The sequence below is a fragment of the Ambystoma mexicanum genome, chromosome 4p, assembly GCF_040938575.1.
Source record: "Ambystoma mexicanum isolate Mex_15411 chromosome 4p, UKY_AmexF1_1, whole genome shotgun sequence".
Lineage (NCBI taxonomy): Eukaryota > Metazoa > Chordata > Amphibia > Caudata > Ambystomatidae > Ambystoma > Ambystoma mexicanum.
Window position 1 is genome coordinate 400,151,788 of NC_090927.1, and position 24,069 is coordinate 400,175,856.

Genomic DNA, 24,069 nt, shown 5'->3' on the forward strand with positions numbered 1-24,069 from the left:
AATGTGTTTTATTCTTTCAGGTGTCAATCTTCTTCCCTCCTTTGACAGGAGATAGCCTAAATAGGTAACCTCCTGGCAACAATATTGAATTTTTTTAAGCGAAGCTTTGTGACCATGCTTAGCTAGATGGATAAGCAATAACACAGTGCCCTCCTTACAGGCGTTCTCAGATTCAGTAGCTAAGAGCAAGTCATCAACATACTGAAGCAATGTACAAGTAGAGGGCAATTCAAGGGTATCAAGTTGTTCTTTCAAAGCCCTACTATAAATGCTAGGACTCTCTGTGTACCCTTGAGGTGCACGAGTAAATGTGAACGAGCGTCCCCCTAAGGTGAACGCGAACAAGTATCTACTATCCTTGTGTATAGGAATACTAAAGAAAGCATTCTTTAGATCCACCACACTGAAGTAAGTAGCTGTAGCTGGAATTATGGTTAGGATTGTCGTTACATCAGGCACAATTGGAAATTGTGGAGCTACGACTTTATTAATGGCACGTAAATCAATTATGAAACGGAATGGAATTGCATTATCGCCTTTCTTGTACACGGGTAAAACAGACTTTTAGACAAACTTCCCGAAATGTCTTCAACCATCCCGCGATGCACAAAATCGGATTCAATGCATTTCAAAGCTTGCTCGCCCTCAACTGAAATCTTATACTGAGGAATGCGTGGCAGCTCAATTCCATGTTTCAAAACTATCTTAACAGGTTCAATCTGTAAAACACTGACATCATTGTCGTCAACAGCCCATAAGCTCTCTGGTACCCTAATGAATTCTGGCGGCAAAGGTCTAGTCAAGAATTGCGAGACAGGAAATTGCTGTGGTGAAATCGTCAAGCGCACTCCAACAGAAGAACAATAAATCACTACATTTAATTCTTTTAACAGATTCAACCCCAGCAGGTTCTCGCCACAATTCAAAGTCAACAGAAATAGACAGTGGTCTGTAAAGGGACCCAAAGATATACATACCGGCGAAGAAACCGGACAAACAACTGGTGTGCCAGAAAACCCTACAGAAACATTGGTTTGCCCTGACAGTGCAATGTTTGGAACCCGTGAATGATCAATGGAACACTTCTGTACTCCAGTGTCTATCAAAAACTGATGTTTCCTATTTCCCACCACCATTGCAACGTAGGGACCTTTCTGACTGACAGGAATAGGTGTGGGTTCCAAACCCTGCTTCGGGTAATCCTAACGAAACAGAATGTCATCAAAAGTAAGCTCTTCAGATAAATATGCATCGGAAGGATGATCAAATATGTTCCTGGTGTCTACACTCAAAGTCTGATTGTCCTGCGAGAAAGGTTGCTGAGGATCCTGTTTAAACTGACCTCTACCAGGGCCCCCTACACCCGGGCGACCTCTGGATCATCTACACATATTCCTGAATGTGTTATTCGACCTTTGTCGAAGGACGGGGCATTGTGCACACCAATTACCCTCTTGATGACAATAGGCGCAGTAGTTAATGTTCACAGGACTCAAGGGCATATTCCCTTGCGGGACATACTGACCTCTAATCTGAGAACTACCCCCTCTGGGGCCTCTAACAATTTGCTGCAATAGCACTTTAGTTTTCAAATCACCTTTTCGTTTTTCAACTCTATCTTTTTCATTATTGACACGGTTCTCATAGTACTGAGCCATGTGCAGTACTTCTGATTTTGATTTTTCCTGCCAAGCCCTCTCAGAAGATATAATTTGTGACTGGATGTCAGGCAGTAATCCACGCACAAATTTGTCCACAAATAATCTTTTCCCAGACTCTGTGACTAGGTCTTCTCCACTGAAATCCGAGAATACCTGTTCGAACCGATTAAAGAACTCGGTAGCACTCTCAGACTTTCCTTGGATACAGGCCGTAAGTTTGTCCCAAATAATTATTTTCTCTGGAATTATGGTTTTCAATTTTGCAATGATTCTATAAGGCAAAGTTAATATCACCTGAGGCAGTCTTTCACCAGCTGGATTTTCTCCATCGAGTCTAGTTATATTTACCCATGTATCTCCCAACCCTGGCACGTCGTCTATAGTTCCAACTTGTTTCCACAAATCTACGGGCAGGAGTACAGGGAATAACAAATCGATATCGCCCAAGGTGAACACTGAGGATTGCAAGACGGACTCCATTGCTTTATAGAATCCTGTCGGATTTTTCCTAATATGAGGAATAGATTGCCTAATAGTATTCACTTCCTGTCTTGAGAACGGGACGTGAACGAACTGCGATACATAATGTGCAGGAATGTCCACAGCGACTATATTTCTTGCAACATCGGCCGCAATCTCAACCTTCAGGACAAATGTCGGAGGAACCTCTCTCATAGGCAACTGAGAAGTAGGTGACTCCGAACGCTTACTAAGCAACAGAGCTAAATCGAGCGCTAAAGCAGTCGAAGAAGTGTCAAGTGAAAAAGCTCTCTTTTAAATACTCAATAACTCTGTGGGACAACTAATCTTTCTTTTTACACAATCATCCTGTAGGTACTCTATCATTACCTGCATCACTTTCCTCTGCATTTCTGGCGTATACTGACTATATGTGTCATATACTTCAACTGGAGTTATCGACATATCCGAAATCCATCTAAGTGCGTCCTTCGTACAAATTCGTGCTTCCTCAGATATCGATTTACGACAAGGAAGGAACTGTTTTTGTACATACATACTTTCCTCCTCGTCATCCTCATTCTGCAACTTTTCTAACTCCTTTCTATACCCAAATAACCTCTCGACATGCTCATTTACTTTCTCCACAGTGTCTTTAGAAAACGCTAAAGTATTTAGATCCCTTAACCCTTGCGGGAGATCTGTATTATTTAATTTTCCCCACATTACACATAAATGAATCCCTAAGCCTTCAATAAAAACATTTTCCTCAGGAAAGTTATTCATATTACAAAGTGTGGCAAAAACATTAGCTTGATCATCCTTCTCCATATAATACTTAGCCCATGCAATCAAATCACGTTTCTTCTCTGGTGGTACAGTAATGCGAGTGACAATCTTTGACCCTGCACCTCGTTCGACTACAAGCAGCTCAGGACCACGTAGAAGAGAGGGAGCAGGCAAATTCAATGGAGGTACTGTTACTGGTGTGATAAGAAGAGGTGGAGGAGCCGGAGGAAGGGGAACATTAGGAGGAGCAGGAACAACGGGAACAACAGCAGGTAGGGCAGGAATAACAGGTCGAAGAGGCAAAGCAGCAGGAAGAGAAACATACGGAGGTGGCGCAGAGGCACCAGGCCTTCGTTCGTTTAACAATGTATCTATAAATTCATCAGAAGCATGGAGGTCTTTGGAAGGATATTTTTTTTGAATTCCAAGTGAGAAAGCCCTATCCATATTCCTAGTCGATTCAGAATGTTTATCTTGGTCATACAATAATGCTTTTTTGGCGTTCATTTTATGACGGCGCGCATGTTTTTCTCTACTTTTAAGTTGCTGCAACGCTTCTTTTTTCCAATTCTGCAAAACATCAAATGCTGCAGGTTTTTCTTTAATAGAATTGACTCTAAATACTCTATACGAAGGATCTCAAAACTGCCATTGATTGGCCACTGAAGTTCAGAGGCATGTCTGGTTTGTCTTGGCCAAATGTAATTAAATACTATACTTCCAATGCCATGCTTACAGTACATAGTACATGCCGGCGACCCCTCCTGTGGTGCGGACGGCTAAATTCCAAAGATTGTCTATCGCTGCGAAACAACGCCCTGAAGCAGGTAGACAATTTCCCAGGCATATCAAACTATTGGTGTTACCTGGTCAATAATTGTGTCTGCAGATACAATGTGCCAAATTCAAATTATCAGGGTTGAATTAAGAGTCGGGTCACGACTCACCTGAACAAACCTAAGGAGGTCTGATAGGATTTCAAAGAATCTTATCTAACTAATCTTACCTCGTGTATGGTGATTTCAGCAAATCTGCCCGCCTCGATAAGTGGACCCTCGTCAAGATGCCGTCTCAGACCACAAGCTAATCGTCCAGGGATCGGGTCGTGCAACGCTGCTGAGATGTTGGGTCTCGTTCAGTGGGGCCCCTTTTTGTCACACCGTCCGATCCCGGTCCGATAGCGTGTGTCAACCTTTGACAATCCGGCATCAATCTTGAGGGTCCCTATTCGCTATTCGGGCGCCAACTGTGAAAACAAAATCAAAATATCGAGGCTGAGTACCCCAAAAGGAAACACACCGAACACGGGTTACAAAGGAACATACAAAGTACTTTATTTTATACTCAATCCAGTTACAAAAACAGAGCAAAATCAGATAGCTATCGGCCCTCAGTACAACACAATGAACTCCAGCGTGCTTCAATGTGTTCAGTGAGAGACGCTGTATATTAGAATGCATCAGCTTTTTATACTTTTTGTGAGCACGATGTCCAGCCCCACTTCGGGTTAATATTCCACTAATACATCACCGATCTAGGGTTCATGCCAAGTCTCGAACATCCGCATATAACTGCTTTGCTTTTAATACATATATCAACAAGCCTATACGGCAACTGTGTATTCTGGGGTTTTCCATGTAGATCTTCATAAACATTAATACAAATTGGTTAAACAAGTGTTCTACGTTCAGTATTTGGATACATTGTCTTTATAGTATACTCGTGGATTAGTTTCATTGCACGAGTAATCCCTTACACACAGGTCAACGAAGGACAAGGTCTCAGTTCACGACCTCAACAAGTGGCCTGCAGGCAAGTTACATATTAGCCACGTACAGAGGTCAAGACGGCCATGTTGTATTTTTGGAATTACATCGTCCACCATTTTAACTCACAGGGTAACTTTACAAAGCAAACCAAAAATGGCGGATTGACCTAAAATGGCGGCTTACATTGATCTAGAGGTCAGGACCTTGCAACACGGATTCTTTCGCAAGCGACTTACGAGCAGCTTGGCGTAGGCCAATATACATATATTTATTGCAATAGGAGGCACAATATAATTTCTCTTTTGACACCATAACCTGATGGAACAGCGAATGAGGGGAGACAACTTAACCAGGTTTGGGAATGGGTCCTCCCAGACTGATGGGCATCCTAGAAAATAGCAGAAGAATTTGAAAAACTTGTGATGGGATGATGATAGTGAAGGCACACCCCTAAAGGCTCACACCAGAGATTCTTTCAAAGATAACACATTTTAATTATACAAACAAATAGGTGTGCCAGCAAAGAACTCCGCTGCTCAGGAACGTTCTGAGCAAAAAGGGTGAAAGCAAGAGCTTAAAGGGGGCACAGCATCATTCATATTCAATAAAACATGCGCTGCTGGTTGGTACAACCCTATGCATGGTCAGCCTACTCCATAGGGGATGCCAGGCCATTGGCCCTAGCCCCGTCTGTCCGTCTTCCATCATGTGGGGTCAGCTGGGCTCTTTGTCTGCAGGGAACCATGGTCAAAAAGACAATTAGTTATATTATTCTAACAGTGCTACTCTATTACTGCACAGGCCACCTGGCATGATCATGGACAGGTACAGGGGTAGGCTCAAGGTCACTGTGACCGCATACATTTCAATCATTCCGTTGCATCGTCCCACTTCCATGGCTTCCACCCTTGCTTTTGAACTATAATGTATCCCTCCCTACACCTCGCATTGCATATCATGCCATTGTAAAGTACAGATAGGGTGACCATTCTATTAGGTATTTTATGGATGACTGATTTATCTTGGTGGCTTGGGGTCAGCTGCTATCTAGGAATTTAAGGGTCTTCGAACTTGGACCTTAGTAAGCGCTATAACTTGTAGTTGGCTGGGTGGGGGTTTGAAGGCTTGCTGTGGCCAGGTTGTGGCCTGGTTGTGATAACACGTACAGGGAGGCGCCTAGCAGCCTAGCACCATTTCAAGGCCTTGTAGGATTTATTCTTTATCAGGATAAAAGTAATGGCAATAGTTTAGAACAAAGGAGGGTTTCTATGGAAATTAACAGCGGGTCTCTCTCTCTCTCTCTTCAGCGCTTGGGCGTATTTGGGTATCTTCATCAGGGTTGCGGCCTGCGTCTAACACGGTACCATGCAGACCCTATGTTTCTGCCATAGCTACAAAATGGTGCCTGTTTATATACCTGCACTATGTCTAAACATCTACAATTATCATAATATTATTTCTGTGCAGAGTCTCTTAGTACACCCACCTAGCCCCTTGCACATCACTGGTCTCCTCATGGGATTCTCCTCACCCTAAAGTGCCGGGGGGGAGGGGAGGGGGGTTCATTTCCTTCCCAATAATAGTCGCAGATTCAGGAGGGGGATTAAGTGCATCTGATGGCTTTCTTTTTAACAGCAAAGATGATATTTCCTTGCTTGAATAGCTGGCATTGCAGCATACACATGAAACTCTTATGCACAATAGCAAGAACTCGAAATTGGTGCTCATCTATCCAGTTGGGAGCTTTAATTCCTCAGAGGTTTGATACAATGATTACTATATTTAAAATTCTAGTATGCTTCTAATCATCCTAATAATAATTTGTTATCGTTTATCGCATCTGGAAAACATGAAAATGGCAGCGGTGTACAATAGAAATCACAATGACATAACATGACGCCAGTGTGGCTGAATTAAATTAGACAAGCACCTAGAAACCACAGTTTTTTTTACTGTGCGCTATGCACGAAGTCCACTAAAAAATGGCATTCAATTATCATATGAAAATTAAAGTAGAAATTGCCTGGAAGCAGATTAATTTCGCCACTTAAGTTAATGCTATTCAGAAAAGCATTAAAAATAGTTTAGCTTCCTTGATTGATGGAATAAAAACACTAAAGGAAAAGTAGATACAAACATGGTGTGTGTTCATTTTGTTCTCCTTTTGTTTCACAGTCAAGCGAGTTAGTCAGTGCTAAAAGAGCCTGCAAAAATTCCTGGAATTCTTGGTGAAACCCGATTTTGTAATTACCGGTAATTGAAGCTCATTTGTCTCCAGCATAGCAATTGGTAACAGGTGCGTTTTAGCTGCTGTGAAGAGAATAGTTTCGGAAACCAGCATGTACACTGTGCTTCCGGTCTTGGATGAAAGGGTTTCACACAGAGCAAGGGGGCGGGGCTGAAGTGACGCCGACAGGCTGGACGAATAGCACGAGAGATAGTGAAAGGTGACAGAAGTGTGACCGAGACTTCTATTTCGACATTTTATGTTGTAGTATATTGCCAGTATTCTTCAAGATAGCATATCCTCAGTTCTACAAAAGAATGTTTTTTTTTTTAAAGAAAGAAATGTCTATCTGCAATTACATCAATGAATTTCCACGAGATATCCCCAACTCAGACAGTCGGTGCCGGAACTCGAGTCTGTAGAGGTGGGGTGCCTAACCATAGATGCCAACGCTATCCATTCCATCCCGGAGATGATAAGTTCAGCACTGGTTTTCATTCGGATACTCCAGTCCAAGAACGCAAAATTGATGGATTACTAAATTACAAAATTGAAGTTGGCCAAGCTGGTTTCCTGAGGGGCTAGGAACAAAGTTCTGCAAAATGCTTATTTTATTGACATACGAAATGTATCAAGACGCGACTTTCCAGACCACCAACACTGGCTCCTTTTCTGAACCAAAAGGTTGATGCCTTCCAGCATCCAACTTAGGTTAATGAGTGGACTACCCTGTCAACCCATAGCTGTCAACATGATAATCCAGTCTTGGTTTTTTCTTTGCATTCTGGGACTTGTAGTCAGAGTTTTATAAACTACAGGTCCTAGAATGCAAAACAAAAACTGGGACTACATAATCAACTACAGATTGGACTGGGTCTTGTTGGCAACTATGTGTGAACCACCTCCCCTACTCTGCCATGCCCAGATCCTACACTGTCTCTGAGTAAGGGAGAGGGGTTATGCATGGTGTGTGTGACAGTGCCAAGGTGAGATATTAAAATGAGGACATGTCTATAGAGGCAAATAGTAGAAGCGTGGGCATTTGCATGATTTGGCATGACTTTTATTGGTTGTTATATCTACTCGTGCATTGCTAAGCGTTGCTCTGACATTTGAGCCTATACTGTGCAATGCTAGCCTTTGTCACACTACGTCAGGTCATGGTATGCTTGGGCAAAACTCAAAGCCACATATTTTAATCAATTGGCCAGGTTTCCCTTCCTACTTTCAACGGACATCTCAAAGTTATTCCAACCACAACTTCCCTCAGCTTTACATGCATTCATGATGCAAAGTGGCCGGGTGAAATCTTTGAACTAGAAACTGGCATAGCCAACAAAACACCACATTGCAGCTGCAGCATTACCATGTAGGCAGGTATTGGTAAGGGACAGTTTACTACATAGTCTGCTGTTTGGGTCTGGTTGTCTGCATGCAACGTTATGTTCAAGAGACAATTTGCAAATAATACAAATCAACTGCTGCCCTTCTGCAATGGGTCACTCCATGGCAACCATTGTGTGACAAATTAGCACCACAGGTTACCCAGCCATTGCCCCCCAGAGCGCCCCCAACAAGACTGTTCTCTTTGCTCTGACACCGTTTTCCTGTATACTGTGCTTTGATTGCATATTGTTTCTTGTATATTGCGCTTTGTGGTTGCCTCGTATATTGTGCTCCTTAATTGTCACCATATTGACTACCCACTCACCTCCCTTGCCTGACTTAGCATCTGAGCTCTGCACCTCTCTCACCAACTTGTCACTTGGCTCCCAGGACAGTCCTCATCAGTAGCACATCGAGCAAGATACAAACAACTGCAACTTGTTTCTAGACATCAGGGCCGGCATTAGCGGCAGCAGCAGCCTGGGCATATTGGTGCCCTCACTGCGAGCGGGGTGGGTGAGCAGGCGTGCCACATTTTTTTTTCTAACTCTCTGCTCCGGCGCCAGAGCATGGAGTTAATCACTGGAATAGGGTGCTCATGCTAATGCATGATCTCCCTATTCCAATGAAAACCACCTCACTCCTGAGTCAGAGTGGGGAGGTAATCATCTCAATAGGGTGCTGATGCAAAGCATCAGCACCCTATTGTTATTAAATGCACCCCGCCGCAGGCGCATTTAATAACAAAAAGGGCACCTGTCACGCCTTCTCCCACTAAGCCTTCTCCCACTACGCCCCTTAAAAGACTCTCCCGAGCTAGCTGCCGTCGCAGGGGGCTAATGGCGCCCTGGGGGGGATGGCGCCCTCCTGGCCGGTCACCCAGCCCGCCCTGCCCTAAGGCCAGCCCTGCTAATCACACACATCCCAAGAGCCCTCCCAGCAGCTCACCTAGAAATATACCAGTACATGGAGAACAACTTCTTTTGCTATACAATAATCAACACTTCCATTTTCACACTTTACGTCTCTACCTGTTCTAACTTCCCCTAATCCCGTTTTGCGACACAGCACCCGAATCCACTGAGTAGGAAGATGTGCTTTACAAGACCACTTGATGTTACGTTACCTATGCTAGTTGGTCTAAAAGGTGCATATTGCAATGAATAACAAACATGCGCGGAGCCTCACAGGTTGCTACCCTGGGACTGCCTGGCACATAAGCTCCTGTGCCTTCTGCACATGTATCTGTACTGTTCCTGGTAGACCTTCCTGAAGGGGAGAAGGATATTATCCATTTGCTTGGCAGATTGGAGAGGTCTTCTTACTATGCCCTGACACTCAAAAGCTACAAATGATTACTGGATTTCAGCAACACCCCTGTTCTATGGAGATACATCAGAAAGGTCCTCCATGCATTGAGGAGATGCAGCCTTTCCTTGTCCTATGATGAAGGAGCTGGGTAAAAGGATGGCTATATCACGTTTGCGAATCTGTGACAAGAATAGGAAACTTTCATATAGGGTGGCAGGTATGGACTTTCTATAGCGCATACATAGCTGGCAAACGGGAAGACCAGGTGATTGATGTGCCTAGGTCAAATTAGGCTTGAACAAAGTTGCTCTAGTCCCACCAATTAATATTCGATGCTGATGGACCGCTGCAGAAGGGGTGTATAGAGGTAATACCCCTACCTCAACCAACATGCACAAATTATTATGAAAAACACCATGCAAACTGCACTTGTCCCATGCATTCAATGTGAGTTTAATATGACACACTCAGCATTCCAGGGCAGGATGCTCGTAGTAAAGCATCCAACATGTCAGATGGAGCATTATTAGCACAAGAACCTATGGAGTGAAAGCACAACATGACTTCTTTATATGGTCATTCATTGACCCACACATTTTGAGATTGATGGAAATATTCACATCAGAAATGTGGTTACAACGTATGTTCAGATGCCACACGCATTAGACGTACTGTATAGTCATGAGGAAGACCCTGAAAGGGTCAAAACACGTGTCGTATAAGCCATAATTGCTTCTATGAGGGCAAGATTCTATGTCTAGGGCTAAGGTATAACTTTCTGGTCAAATTAAAATCAGATTGATTACATGGGACAAGCGCAGTTTGAATGGTGTATTTCATAATCATTTTTACACATCCTGCTGGCTAGCAAGAGAACACTGTGCAAAAAGGCAGTTGGGTGCAGTGCTACAGGAAGGGCGAGATTAGGTAGTAGGGTGGAGGGTGGCGTCAATGATTCAGCAAACATTGTCCGAGAAAATGTCCATAGAACACATTGTACATACAAGCTGAGTCTGGGCGTAAGACTAAGGTTACTTGCTGCAAGGAGTGCCACTCGGCACAGTAGGCCTCTCACCACAACAATTTTGTGAGCTCAAGTAATTGCCTCCAAAAAAGACTACCATCATGGACTTAAACTTGGGGTGGGGCTTCACTTGGAGTGTTGCAGTATTTCTCCTGGAAATGCCACTGAATCCTGGTATTTACTGCATGCTGCTATGCATGCAGTAATGTCTTCGTGTAGACCACATTTCCCCCATACAAAGCTGACTGTTTTGGAGAGTTTCAGTTTCGAATTTGTTGGCGGGCATCCTGAAATACCTAAAGTACCAAAGGATGGCCCAGTGCTGGAACCACGTGCCGAAGGAGGGCCAATTGAAAAGCCCATCAAATTATGAGAAACCCTTGTGTTCAGAAATACCTCTTTAGGACACTCAATGATTTGATGGTTGAACACTGATAGCTAATAGTAGATATTGTCAACCTTGAGGAAAAACATTTTGGAAAAGCTGCAAAATGTGTATAGGATGATAAGGCTGGACTCTGGGTTAAGCGCACCACGTCTCAAGAGCCAGACAGTGCTTAGAATAGGCTTGAAAAGTGGGCTGTCTCCTTGACTGCTGGATAGAAATAGCTATCCAGCTTCCTATCGAAGACCAATTGCTCACCGCGCCAGGCTGATAAGAACAGAGGTTTCCTAAAGCCTGAAACGCTCATTCCCAAGCTGAAATGGGTAATAGGTATAAGGAATTCCCAGACTGGGTCAACTGTAGTCTGATTAAGAAAAGTAAACCATCCCCTGTGAGAATAAATAGAGTTCCCATGGGATAATGGCTTGCACCACTCCCACTCTGTACTTCTAAATGACAGGACGGGGAGGAACTGCATGCAATATCTGGTTAGGCCAGGGAATCACATGTCCACCGTGCAATGTTCCAGAAATGTAGTAAATAACTCTCCTCCATGGAAATCACTCTGGCACAAACACATCAAGGTTTGCAATCCTAAATCTCGGGCAAATCGTCCTGAAATTCTCATGGCTGAGGCGCAGGTTCAGTAAAGTCAGTAATGCCCCACTCACCCTTCCCGCTCTTTGATTGTCTCTTCTCAAACTCCCCGGCTAGTACCGCTGGGGTCTATGATGTTGTGCCCTCTTGCTGATTCATAAAGGATTGGGATACGTTTTCTTTCCCTCATCTGCAGACCATAGATCCTGTATCTGACGTGAGTGAAAATGGACCATTGGTCATTGGAACGGGTACCTGATCGGGTCAATCTTGAGGGAGGAGGATTCCTGGGAACATTTGGGCTGAGCTTGGTGGAAGCCACTCACAACTAGGGGCTTCCTCACCGTCAAAGAACAGCAGGATATGCACCTCCACATCTTGAGAATGTTGGTCCGGCAAAAGTGAATATGGACAAAACGAGGTCAGAGATGCAGCCTTGCCCGGCAGAACAAAAAGACTCACATCACCATGTGGCCATGGACCATGAAATATTGTCTTGCTTATGATTGCTGATAGAGCATAAGACATATTGCTGTGCCTATAACAGGGAAACCGCTGCTGGAAGATAAATTATAAGATGGTCTGAGTACAGAACCACCACCGGTAAAGTCTTCCCGATAGGGGAACCTGAGATCCCTTCCTCAGGGAGGCACACACAGTAGGCATGTTATCACTTTTGTGAAGACTCTAAGGACTATCCTCAAGCCATACGGTTTCACCCTGTACTTGAAATCCCTGTCCTCTATGGCAAGCTGCAGGAATCACTGATAACTGTCACCAAAGCAAATGAAGCTATGATGTCTCCTTTTCGGGATCATTCTTCGAGTAGTTTCCATTTGAAGTGAATAGTATAGAGGAAATAGTTCACCTTCAAATCCATTACAATTCTCTTGTTGGACTATGGTCCTTCATTGTGAGGATCACTTTCCTATTGAGACAGGCCTGAATCTCTACCTAAGTGTCTACATGTCCATTTCCTTTACATTGGATTGTGGGCCTGGAGTGTCTACTATGATTCCTTCTAGAGGTGAAAGTGAGAGGTTCAGGTGGCAACCATTTCCTGTGGTTTTCCTTGGCTAGCAGTCTAACGTTTAATCTTCATAAGGTTTGTCAAACAGAAGATCTGATTCTACCAGAGATGCACATGCCTCCCCCCACATATGTGTAATCTAAGTGTCTATATGTCCTGCTGCTTAGATAATGACAAATGGAGGAGTTCAGTTTCCGAAATGGTTTCTGCTGACTGCTGGAGGCAATTGATTGCTGAGATGAGGAGTAAAAAAAAAGTCACCACTGACAGAGTTGGAGCCTGTTTATGTTTTTTTCACTAGGGGAAAGAAATGCTTTCTCACCGTAACCACCAATAAAATCTTGGCCTCAAGTTGATCACCAAACTGCTTGATACCTTGAAAGTGAAAATTCAATGCTTCTGGTTTCCCTCCTTTGTCGGTTTGCCATTCCCTGGTGTGTGGCGTCTTCTGGCTCTCACAGCTGCACCATATAACAAGGTAGAAGCACTTTCTCCACCATATGCATTCAACCTGTGTGTCAGACTCCCCCTGCAAAGAATGTCTCTAAAGGTTGAATCCACCTTTGTGTCTACCATATCATTGACAGTCACCTACCATGGGTGGAATTCCCATCAGGCTTAACAACAGAATCTACTAGAAAATAGTTTGACAATCTATCCTCTGAGCCAAATATTTTCTATCACCTGGAAAAAAGTGAGCAATGGGACTTCTCATGGTCCTCCTGCTCCTGGAACATGCCATCCTATTTATCCTTCAGCTTCTCTCAATAGAAGCCCTTCCTTGGGCTGCTGTGCATAATCAAGGAGACAGTATCTATGGAAGCTGTCGTACATGTTCCCCTACTAATCAGGCACGACTAAACAAAAGGAAAGAGAAAAAACCTTCTCTAAGGACTGGCAAGAGAAATATTGACAATGTAATGATGACCACTGTAATTGGGCCATTACCATCACAGCCCACCTCTTTTTTGTTGGCCTTACATAAAGAGGCTCTGCACAATAATTGGCACATCATCCACACAGGCGGAAGAAAAAAACACAGAACAATAACATAATGAACCACCAGTTAACTTAAGACAAACTATTATTCACAATGCTGGATTGAAAAAGATCTGATAGTACCAAATGAAATTATCTGTAAGGATTTCAGGCATGTTTAATCATATGCCCAACTTATAACCACAGCCCTGGAATTCTCTGGGGATGGACTGAATAGAGTAGCCACCGGTGATATTAGGAAAATGTACATCTGATGACGGTCAGTTCCTGTGCTCGTCCCCTCCCAGGAACAGGGGAAATATAAAGTGCATGGACACTCAGAAGGGGAAGCCTGGCCACAGCATGCATGTAAACATCAACATCCTTCTTCAAGACCACATCTACTGGCTCTCCATGCCAATGATCACCCACCATGTGGAGCAGAAATGGGCAAATATATGTAATTATAAAAATCACAAGCCCTTAAAGATTGACTGTGATATATGTTCTGTGGGGTGCATTCAAAGGCCCCAAACAGAAGTCCCTTTTACATGAACAGCAGCCATTTAAACACTGTAACCAAAAACGGCCTGGCTTTTGCTTTTATTTTCACATGAGTGACAAGAATTTCAACACTGCAATGAAAACGGCCTGGCTTTTTTCTTTTTGCTCATGTAAAATTAAAGAACCATGGGAAAAGGGGCCTACCTGTCATTATCAATGGACCAGCAGCAAAATAATTCACCCAAGAAGGAGGAATCAAAGAATCCTGTGACATGGAAAACAGGATTTTTAAACATTAAAAGCAAAAATGGCCTTCACAGGTGTTTGCAAATAAAAACAGCCTTAAAAAGCCACAATGGAAAAAGATATCACTGCTCAAAGGAAAATGTCAGGAAAGCAAAACCTGATGGGGGGGTTACCAAAGCCAATGTATAGTATGTTTCACCCACAAAACCCCTGTAAACATGTGAAGAAACACTTACTTCAGGAAAGCCCTGTTCCGGCTGCCTACTAGTGCCAAACCCATATTTCCACCTTACGAGTGCCTTAAACATCTTTGCCCTCCAATTGGAGCTGTATTAGTGTTCTTTGGCAAAATCAAATATAGGTGTGCTTTTTAAAGTGTTGCATCTTCCATTTTGTGCTGTATTTGTGCCTTTTGGGGAAATTCAAATCTAGGAGAGTTTTACAATCTGTGCACTCACTGTCTTCCACTGACACCTCCTCCACTGTGCCCGCCTGGCTGCTAGGCCCCTTGGTGAATTCCTGTGCACTATCTCTCTTTCCCCCACTATTCCTATGGCACTCTCAATCTCACCTATCTATTCCAACTGCTATTCTATCGCTTATCCTTCCTCTCTCACAAAGTCTGGAAGAATAGGGCTGAAAAATCTCTCCTGGACTTTAACCCAGGACTTCCCACCACTGACACTTATGTCAACGCCACTTCCAGACAGACTTTCATGGACATCCTCTTCACTGTCCCCTCTGCTGATCTATGGACCCCCCCATTTGGTCTCCACTCTTTCTCCTTTCTCCTCCTAAATCAATAATGGTGGCACTAGGTGGGAAGTCCTCCTTGCATACTTCTCATCCTCTAGGTACATCATTAATGTCTATCACAATGGCACTATTATGGCCCAAGGTTCTCAACCTGCTGTTTTCCTTCTTGACCAGCACCTGCCTTCTCTCATAAACTTCCTCCCTTCTCCTGCCACCCTTCCACTCCCCTCACTTCTCCAACACCACTGATGGGAGTACCACACCCCTGCACACCCCCTCGGAAAACCATCAAAGGTGGTAACCAGCTTCACTTAGCTACTCTGAATGCAAACTCTTCTGTCAAACACTCCTTGGATATCTGTCTCCTTCTTGAAGACTTTTACTTGGATGTCCTCTCTCTTACTGAAACGTGGTTCAATGCCAGCTCTGTCACTGCTCTTGACACTCTTCTTCTTAAGGGCTACAAAATCCTCTCCAAACCCAGTCCCAACAGGACTGGGGGTGAAGTGGCCCTGATCATCCCTTAGTGGGTCCCTGCTGCCATCATTCCTACTCAGTCCGACTCCTATTTTGAATGCCTCATCTGTAGGCTGTGGGTCTCACCCAACCTTTCTCTCACCCTACAGACCCCCATTGCCCTACCGTCCTCTTTGTCTCTGAATGGGCCGACCTCACCTCATTTTTTTCAACCTCTTCTTCCAAACTCCTCCTCCTTGGAGACTTCAACATCCACCTTGACTCTCTTGAATCATCCGCCTCTCAGTTCTGGGTCTTCTGTGACTCCCTCTCTCTCACTATTTTTCCTTCCAGCCAGACTCACTCTGCTGGCTACACTGTTGATGCCCTTATCTCTGGTGACATCCCTATCTCTATTCTGGTCACTAAACCCGTCCACTCTCCTTGTCTGACTGCTCTCTATTTTATTCTTATCTGGGGCCCCTTGGCCCTCTATCCGAGCCACCCCCTGCACTGCCAGCCCGCTTCACCGTCATTCGACCAATGAAGTGTCTGTCAGCTGCTGCATTCACCTCCACCTTCTTCCCCTTCCCTCCTGCACTCTAGACTCTGCCTCTGAATCTGTCTTTGCTAATCTGCATCTTGCCATCTCCAACACTCTCGACATCCTTGCCCCTGCCATGAGGATCCATCTAAAACCTATCACCAAGAACAACAGCTGGTACGACTCTGCTCTAGCATTTCTGAAACGCAAGTGCAGAGTTACTGAACGGAAGTGGCAGTTGCTAGGCTCACCCTCTGACAAACTGGCCTTCCGTCTGCTCCAAAGGAAATATCGCTTCTCTATCTGCTCCAAAAAGTGGGCCCACCTCCAAGCCTGCATCAATGGAGGCTCTAACAAATAGGCCAAACTTTTCAAAATCTGCACGGAACTTGCCAATCCACTTGCAGTCTCCACCTATCTCCTTTCTTCCCAGCCCCCTCTTCACTGCCTTAACCTCCCAGTTCACATCCAACACTCCCATCCTCACTCTCCTCCACGCCATCTCCTCTCTCACTCTTACTCCCATGCCTCCCTTGCCCCCTCTCTTATCCCCCCTCACTCTCCTACCACCTGCCCATATCACCGTACAAGATCTCTAAAGTGGTTCGCTCTATGAGGGCCACCACCAAGCAGGTGCTCCCCTGCTCCTCCAGAACCATGAAGGACAACATCTCCACTCTCACCCGGGGCCCTTGCATACCTATGTAACCACTCCTTCATCACTGGCTCTTTCCCTCTATCCCTCAAGCACTGCCTTGTGCACCCTCTCTTAAAAAAGCTATCTGATGACCCCTCCTGCCCGGGCTAATTATCGCCCTATCTCTATTACCACCTTCCTGGGTAAACTCTTGGAAAAGATGGTCCTCCCCCAACTGACCCTCCACACTGATCTTGTTGGATGCCTTCATGACCACCAATCTGGATTCCAGGCATCCAGAGGTATCCAGAGGCACGGAAACTGCTCTCCTCGCTTAACCATACTCGCAAATCTCTACTACAACACTCCTGTTGTTCTCATTCTCCTCGATCTCTCCTCTGTCTTTGCCAAGGATAACTATTCCATCCTCATAAAATTACTCTGTGACACCCCAGGCATCACTGACCAGGCACATGACTGGCTGACCTCTTTCCTCACAAACCGCCCTTCTCGTTTACAATTGGGCTGTTTCTTCTCCTCCACCACTCGCTCCTCGCTCTACCTGTGGTGTGCCCAGGGCTCTATCCTATCGCCTTGGCTCCTCAATATCTATCTTGCCCCTCTTTTTCATCTAATATCCTCTTTCCATCCTCATTTCCAGTGTTATGCCAACGGCACGCATCTTTCCTTCAAACATCTCTCAACTTCCCCCTCTACCTCCTCTCTCATCCCGACTGCCTGTCCGCCATTCAGGCATGGTGTTCACCGAACAGTCTCTGTCTTAATGCCAGTGAGACAGAGAACCTCCTCATCAGGACCCCTGTGCCCTCTTTTCCTCCTACCCTTTGGCCACCTTCTTTGGGCCCTCTACCCCCACGATCTTGTGAGGCCAAAAACCTTAAGGTCAACTTCGACCCCAATCTCTCCTTCACCCCTTCATGGACCTTACCAAAAAGTCCCACTTCCAGCACCACCTCCTCAGAGGCATTCCTCCTTTTCTCACTTCCCCCCAGAAGATCAATGTCTCCAGTCATCTGGTCCTTTCTAGACTAGACTGCTGCAACACTCCCTTTCTCAATCTCCCTCTCTCCTCTCTTTGCCTCCTACAGCTAATCCTGAATAAGGTTGCAAGACTTATCCTTGCCTCAAGCCCAGGGACTGTGTCCTTCCAGCCCTAAAATTGCTCCACTGGCTCCTGGTGGCTGCAAGGATCGCTGCAAGGATCACATTCAAGACCCTCTGCATCATCTACAAAGCCTTCTGGTGCCTGGGACCATGCCATCTCTAACTTTCCCTCTATAAATACTCCCCTGCTCGAGCTGTACGCTCCTCTGATTCCAATTCTCTGAGTGTCAAACGTTTATCTAAGCAGAGAGTGGGGGGCAGACCTCTCTCCGTGGCTGGTGCCATCATTAGGAACAGCCTCCCTGCCCTCTCAGATTTGAGCCGGACTTCCTTAAATTCTGGAAGCTGCTCAAAACTCTGCTCTTCTCTACCTCTTTCCTTGTTTCCGTTCCTTGCTAATCACCCCAGTGCCGCTGTGACCGGTGGTCTGATCCTTGCGAACCTCACTGGCTCTCAGGTCCTTCCTCACTGTCATTACCAGTACTCCTCCCTACCCACTGATGTGCCCTGGTGGCTACACATACCACCCTTGAGAGTTGCATGTACTAGAACTTAGCCTGAGGTGCTCCTCCTGGCTCCACTTAGCACTTCTCTCTTAGGCCCTCCTCCAGCACTTGTCCACTGCTCTGCTCCCCATTTCCACCCCCTTCCCCTGCACTTCTCATCAATGCACTTGAACAGCCAAATGCCACAAGGCCTAGTAGGACCATGACTGTATATATATTATTGTTGTTTTTGTTTCTTGCAACTGTTATTACTTTCCCTATTCCCTTGCCATTTAGCCTTGTGCCGCTTTGAAACACAATTCTGTTGTATAAAGCTCCTTACAAATGACCAATAAAATAAATAAAAATACAAATAAAGACCTCCATTGAGAGCTCGAGGTATAGTGGGTCAGCAGAGAGGCAAGGTTTGTGAATGAGACAAATATCTAATTTGTTCAGCAGACCATGACAACTATTTCCTGAGTGAAGTTATCTTGAACTTTCTGTGCTGTTCTATCTGCTTGTACCCGGAGGTCCATAGACAATCACCTCAGCCAAACGAATTTAATGAGAGCAGACCACCTGGCTGTACCTAGCATCATTGACTCTAAGCACTGCACTGCTGTCTATACATAGCCAGGTACATGCATGCTGTGACGACGCAGCAGGAAGCTGCCAGAGTGCCCTATGTCAGATTAATAGCACTGGGGCAGAAGTAAGGAAAAGGGAAATCTGCACTCAGGAACGGTACCAGCACTGGAAAATGTGACCAGGGGGAAGCAGTTAGACCTAAAAAACCTTATACACGCATTTCGCCGAATTAAATGTCATCGTGGGACATTTCATCGCTGGAATTCTCATCGCCAGAAACCCTTTTTTAAAAAAAATATTTTTGGGGGGGGTGTTTTGTGCGGGTTGGGGTATGATTATTAAAGTAGGGGCAGGGTCTGGGGGGGTGAACACCCCCAGAAATAAAAAAAATAAAAAATACAGGATTTCTGGCGATGAAATTTCAGCGATGAAATGTCCCGCGATGACATTTCATTCGGCGAAATCACGTAGAACCCTAAAAAACATAGTCTCCCTTCCTCCAAATATACTTATCCAGGCCATGACAGAAGCCAGAATTATGTCCTGCGAAAAGAGGTGCCTACCAGACGTTAGGCAGCACAGGTTCCCATGCAACGTCCCAAGCTCTACTAGGAAATGTTTGTATTAGATTGGGTAAGAACACCGGAAAGCTGCAAAACAATTTAGGGGCAGACATTAATTTGATCCAAACCCTCCCCAGTGCACATGTGACAGAGGATATCAGCAGTAAAAATGTCCCTAGCAGGAGACATGAGTTTAGGAGAACACACGACCAGTGGTGCAGCCAGAAAGTAGATAGAGACCACATGGAGGAAGTGCAAGGCTTACAAGAAAAGGAAAGCCAATCAATCGCAGAACAGGGATAGCGAAACTGCCCTTGAGAGAGGCCTTTTGCAGACTAAATGCAGAGCAGAATACCTGCACAAACCACAAACGCAGGACATGAACACATGCATCTCGTGAAATAACCCCATGCAATCAATAAAATATTGTAGTAGAAACAACCTATTTTTAAAGGTGAACAAGGTGTAAATATAAGGTGTAATGCTAAGGCATACATAATTTACATCTTTGTTTTACCTTGCACCTCATGCTTGCACACAGGTCCCTCATCTATGCACGTTGTGCTTTGTGAAAGAAGTTAAATCACAAGGATGCTGCACTGCCTTGAGATTATGCTTCGGTTTACACGCCCATGTTACACCTCACTTTAACTCCTATGAAACATGCCTCAGGCAATGTTGCAAGACCTTACCACTTCATTCACCACGCACCGTTGCAGTGCCAAAGTGCACCCACTGAAGAGCAGGTGTAATTTGTAGCTCTAAGCTTGACCTTGCACACATGGTTAAGAAAAACAACTCAATAAGCTCTCCAGCCACCTACAACAGAGCACACATAAATAAAACCTGCAATTAGGTGATAGGAACTTTAAAAGCAGACACATCCCGACCTCACGTTTCTACCACCATTGAAGGAACAGGAGCATTCTCGCAACACCTCAGCCTGCACGGATGGCACAACTAGAACAACAGCAGGCAGTCCATCAGCCTGCACCCCAGGCCTCCATACAGGGAGCGCATTAGCCTATCCCCCAACTCCACCCACAAGAAGCCCATCAGCCTGCCCACCAAGCAACCTTGCCGGTAGCCCATCAGGCTGCACTACTGCCATCCCCTACAGCAGCATAAGGACATGAGGAGGGTTGGGAGAGTTCAAAGGCTCTATGCACTAATAGTCTACAGGTCCAGGCTGTCCCACCACGACCTCACAGACCAGAAGGTCCTTTCCACCCACGACCTGGACCTGTCCAACATCTACAGCTTGCGGGCAGAAAGAGAGCATAATATTGAGTCCAACAGGCAGACTGCCTGGAATGTTTACCTTCCTTTTTAATTACCTTGCGATGCTCTAATTCTGTGCCACAGGTAGCTTTCAATACGCGGTGGCTCTGGTGCACAGTGTTACCCAGCCATGTGCATTCTCTTACAGGTGTTGTCTGACATGATGAGACACATCCAACACCACATATCTTTCCCCATGGACCCAGTTGCCATAAAGTACATCAAATCCCAGTTCTACACTATTGCGATCTTTCCTAATGTGGGCAGAACAGTGGATTGCACACATGTGGCCCTTGTAATTCCCAGGGCAAGAGAGCAGGTCTTCTGCAAAAGACACATGCAACACTCTACCAATGGGCAGATGGTTTGTGATGCCGATCTTCTCTATACCCCCATGTTTGCCAGATTTCCCGGCTCTCCCCATCGCGCCATGCTCCTGGCCCAAAGCAACTTGACATGTATCATGGAGAGACTACAGCAATCCTGGGTATTGCTGTTAGGTATGAGCAACAAACCCCACACCTAAGAAATGCATGAGAGCACACCCCTATCCTTTATGTGACCCAAATGCAAAACTGTGCAAACAGCATACACATGCAACTTTCTGAGTATGAGCAAAATATGTCGATCAGCAGAATGTAGCTTTGTGAGGGCTACAATGGAAGAAGCCGTTCCTGTTTGAGAAAGGTTGGCTGGGGTGGGGACAATGGATGGATAGGCATGCAGTACCTACTGGGTCCATCAAAATGGGACATTGATTCCCCTGAAAAAGGGAGTCATTGATGGTGTCAACATCAGAGAATGAGATTTGAGGTACCGTGAAACAAACTTTCACGAGGAGTGAGAGTGGCCTGTGGAGAGACAAAGGCTACCATACATCCCAATGGCAAATGTGTGACAGTAGCAGTTGGTAAGGGTATAAGAGGGCTGGGCCTTGCCGATCACCAAACAAGCATGAGCATAAAACCCAGATTGTGGGTGAAGTGAGGGTAGGCATCAGAGTACTAGTATCAGACATGGCTGTTGGATGGGGTCATGTGGATTTGGATTGATCACGAAGAGAAGATGTGCACGATATGGGTACAGGGAACATTCCAGCCTGAAGCCAAGATGTTGCTGGGGCAAAAGGCAGAGCAGAGTCACTGTAAGAAGAGAGAAGAGGGGCAGCCTTGAGGAGCATGTCCAAAGGAGTGTGTGAAGGTTAAGGGGTAAGCAAGTCAGTCCAGTAGGGGTATTGGAACATGCAATGGAAAACAACATGCGTCATTGTGGTGGGCGTTTATGGGGACACATAGAAGTAGTACACAACAAGTGGGGACAGAGTGTATGGAAATGGTGAGGGACGAAAAGGATGTATACGAGTGGAGGCTCATAGGCTAGGAAATGGCACCTGACTGTCCAAAACCTTGTTTGGGAACTGAGGGTGGCATGTAAACAGGTACATATATTTCAGGTTGCAATACACTATTCAGTAGACTACTGATAGTCAGCTTAGAGAAGGACATGACCAGGAATAGAGGCCAGTGAACCAACATGGACCACACAGAGACAAAGCGATATTCACCCTACCTTCCTTTCAATCCTCTGTGCTGCAAGTGCTCATGACACCATTGCGACATGTTGTACATTCATTGCATGTTACCAGGCAAGCCGATCATGATGCCACATGGCTTTCAATGGCTCTCATTGACCAAAAGCACAGGCAGATGCTGGAGCCAGAAACATTTGTGGCCAGTGAAGTCCAGATGACTGGGACTTAGTGCTCCTACAGAGGACAGGATAGGTGCAAGGTCAGGTGATGTCACCAGCCTCTTGTGGCATATATAACATGTATGACATATCATCCAGCGACCATTGTTCAAACTCTATGACTTCTACAACCCTTTAGATGCCACAGAATTAGCATTACGGGCAACACAATTGAAACCCAACATAGGATTCCAGTACCAAGAAATTAATTTCAAGGAACTACTCTGACACAGGATATCTTGTTGTGCCACAAGGAGTTCCACAACACCACGTGTCACCATGTGTTTGTATCCTGCGTGCTTACATCTGGAACACCTTGCAATCAAACTCATGAGTCTTTGAAAAGGTGCACTTTAGTGTGGCCATGTGTTAAATGTTACGTAACATTGCCATCAATCACACCATACCCAGCAACGATGAGGATCATGAGGACCCAGATCCTAATAATGGAGGATGATAACTAGGCACAAGGGCCTTAACAGCAACATGACAATGTTGCTAAGCTTGCCCTTCAGGAGGCGGTGATCAACAATTTCTTCTAATAAAAGTGAGCACAACAATATCAGGCTTATTACATGTTTTCCGGTAGTAATTCCTGAGAGATACTGGCAAACGGTATTACTATTCCCATCACCTGATATTTCAGAATTTGCAGATATTAAAGGTGGTGGGAATACCAGTAACTCCCCATTGCATGGAGTCCAAACTGACTCCATGCGGGGATTTGCCAGTATTACTGGAACCGGTCATAACATGCCAGTATCATTGGCTGTTTCGTGTAGTTTGGAGGTGCAGGAAAAGTGGTAGTCATGGAATTACCGCCACATTTCTCTCATGTAAATTAACATGGGTCTCATCCACATTCATCCTTCCTCTATGTGCCATGAATGAAATGACAATGACAAGTACACAAGTTATTGTACAGCAAAGTGTGAGGCACGATGCTGCTACCAGATTCTGGTTGATGGTAAGGTAAACATCCAAAAAATAACGTTTGGTTGAATCCAAAATAACTAGATACAAGGATCATGCTCATTAAGGCCAAGCCCTTTGTGTGTCCAAATAAAATGAGCATCCAATGGGTTTGTTTCCAAAACATGGGGGATTTCAAGTCAAGAAAAGAAACAGTAGCTGTTGCGCTAGAGATGAAGTGGCGGGAAGACAGTTGAGTGAGGAGGGTGGTCTCACTTCCCAAGCCGTTGATGGTTATGCACCAGCCCCATTCTTGATGTTGTTTGTGAGCACCCGTTATGCTCATGCCAGAGGTGGCAGGGTTACTGATGATGGACAGGGGACTGTTGTGTCAATATATAATCCGAGGACGAGATGGTGGAGGGAGAGGTGGAGGTTGAGTTCCTCCCCACAAACTCCTGCATGTGGGGTTCTGGCGTGTCAGCAGCCCAGTCACAGCTACTTGTGATGGGACATGGCACGGGATGTCCTCCACTAATTGGGGTCTGAGGAAAGCATTGCTGTGGGGCCAACTGACAGACTGCATTGGAGGAGCTACAGACAG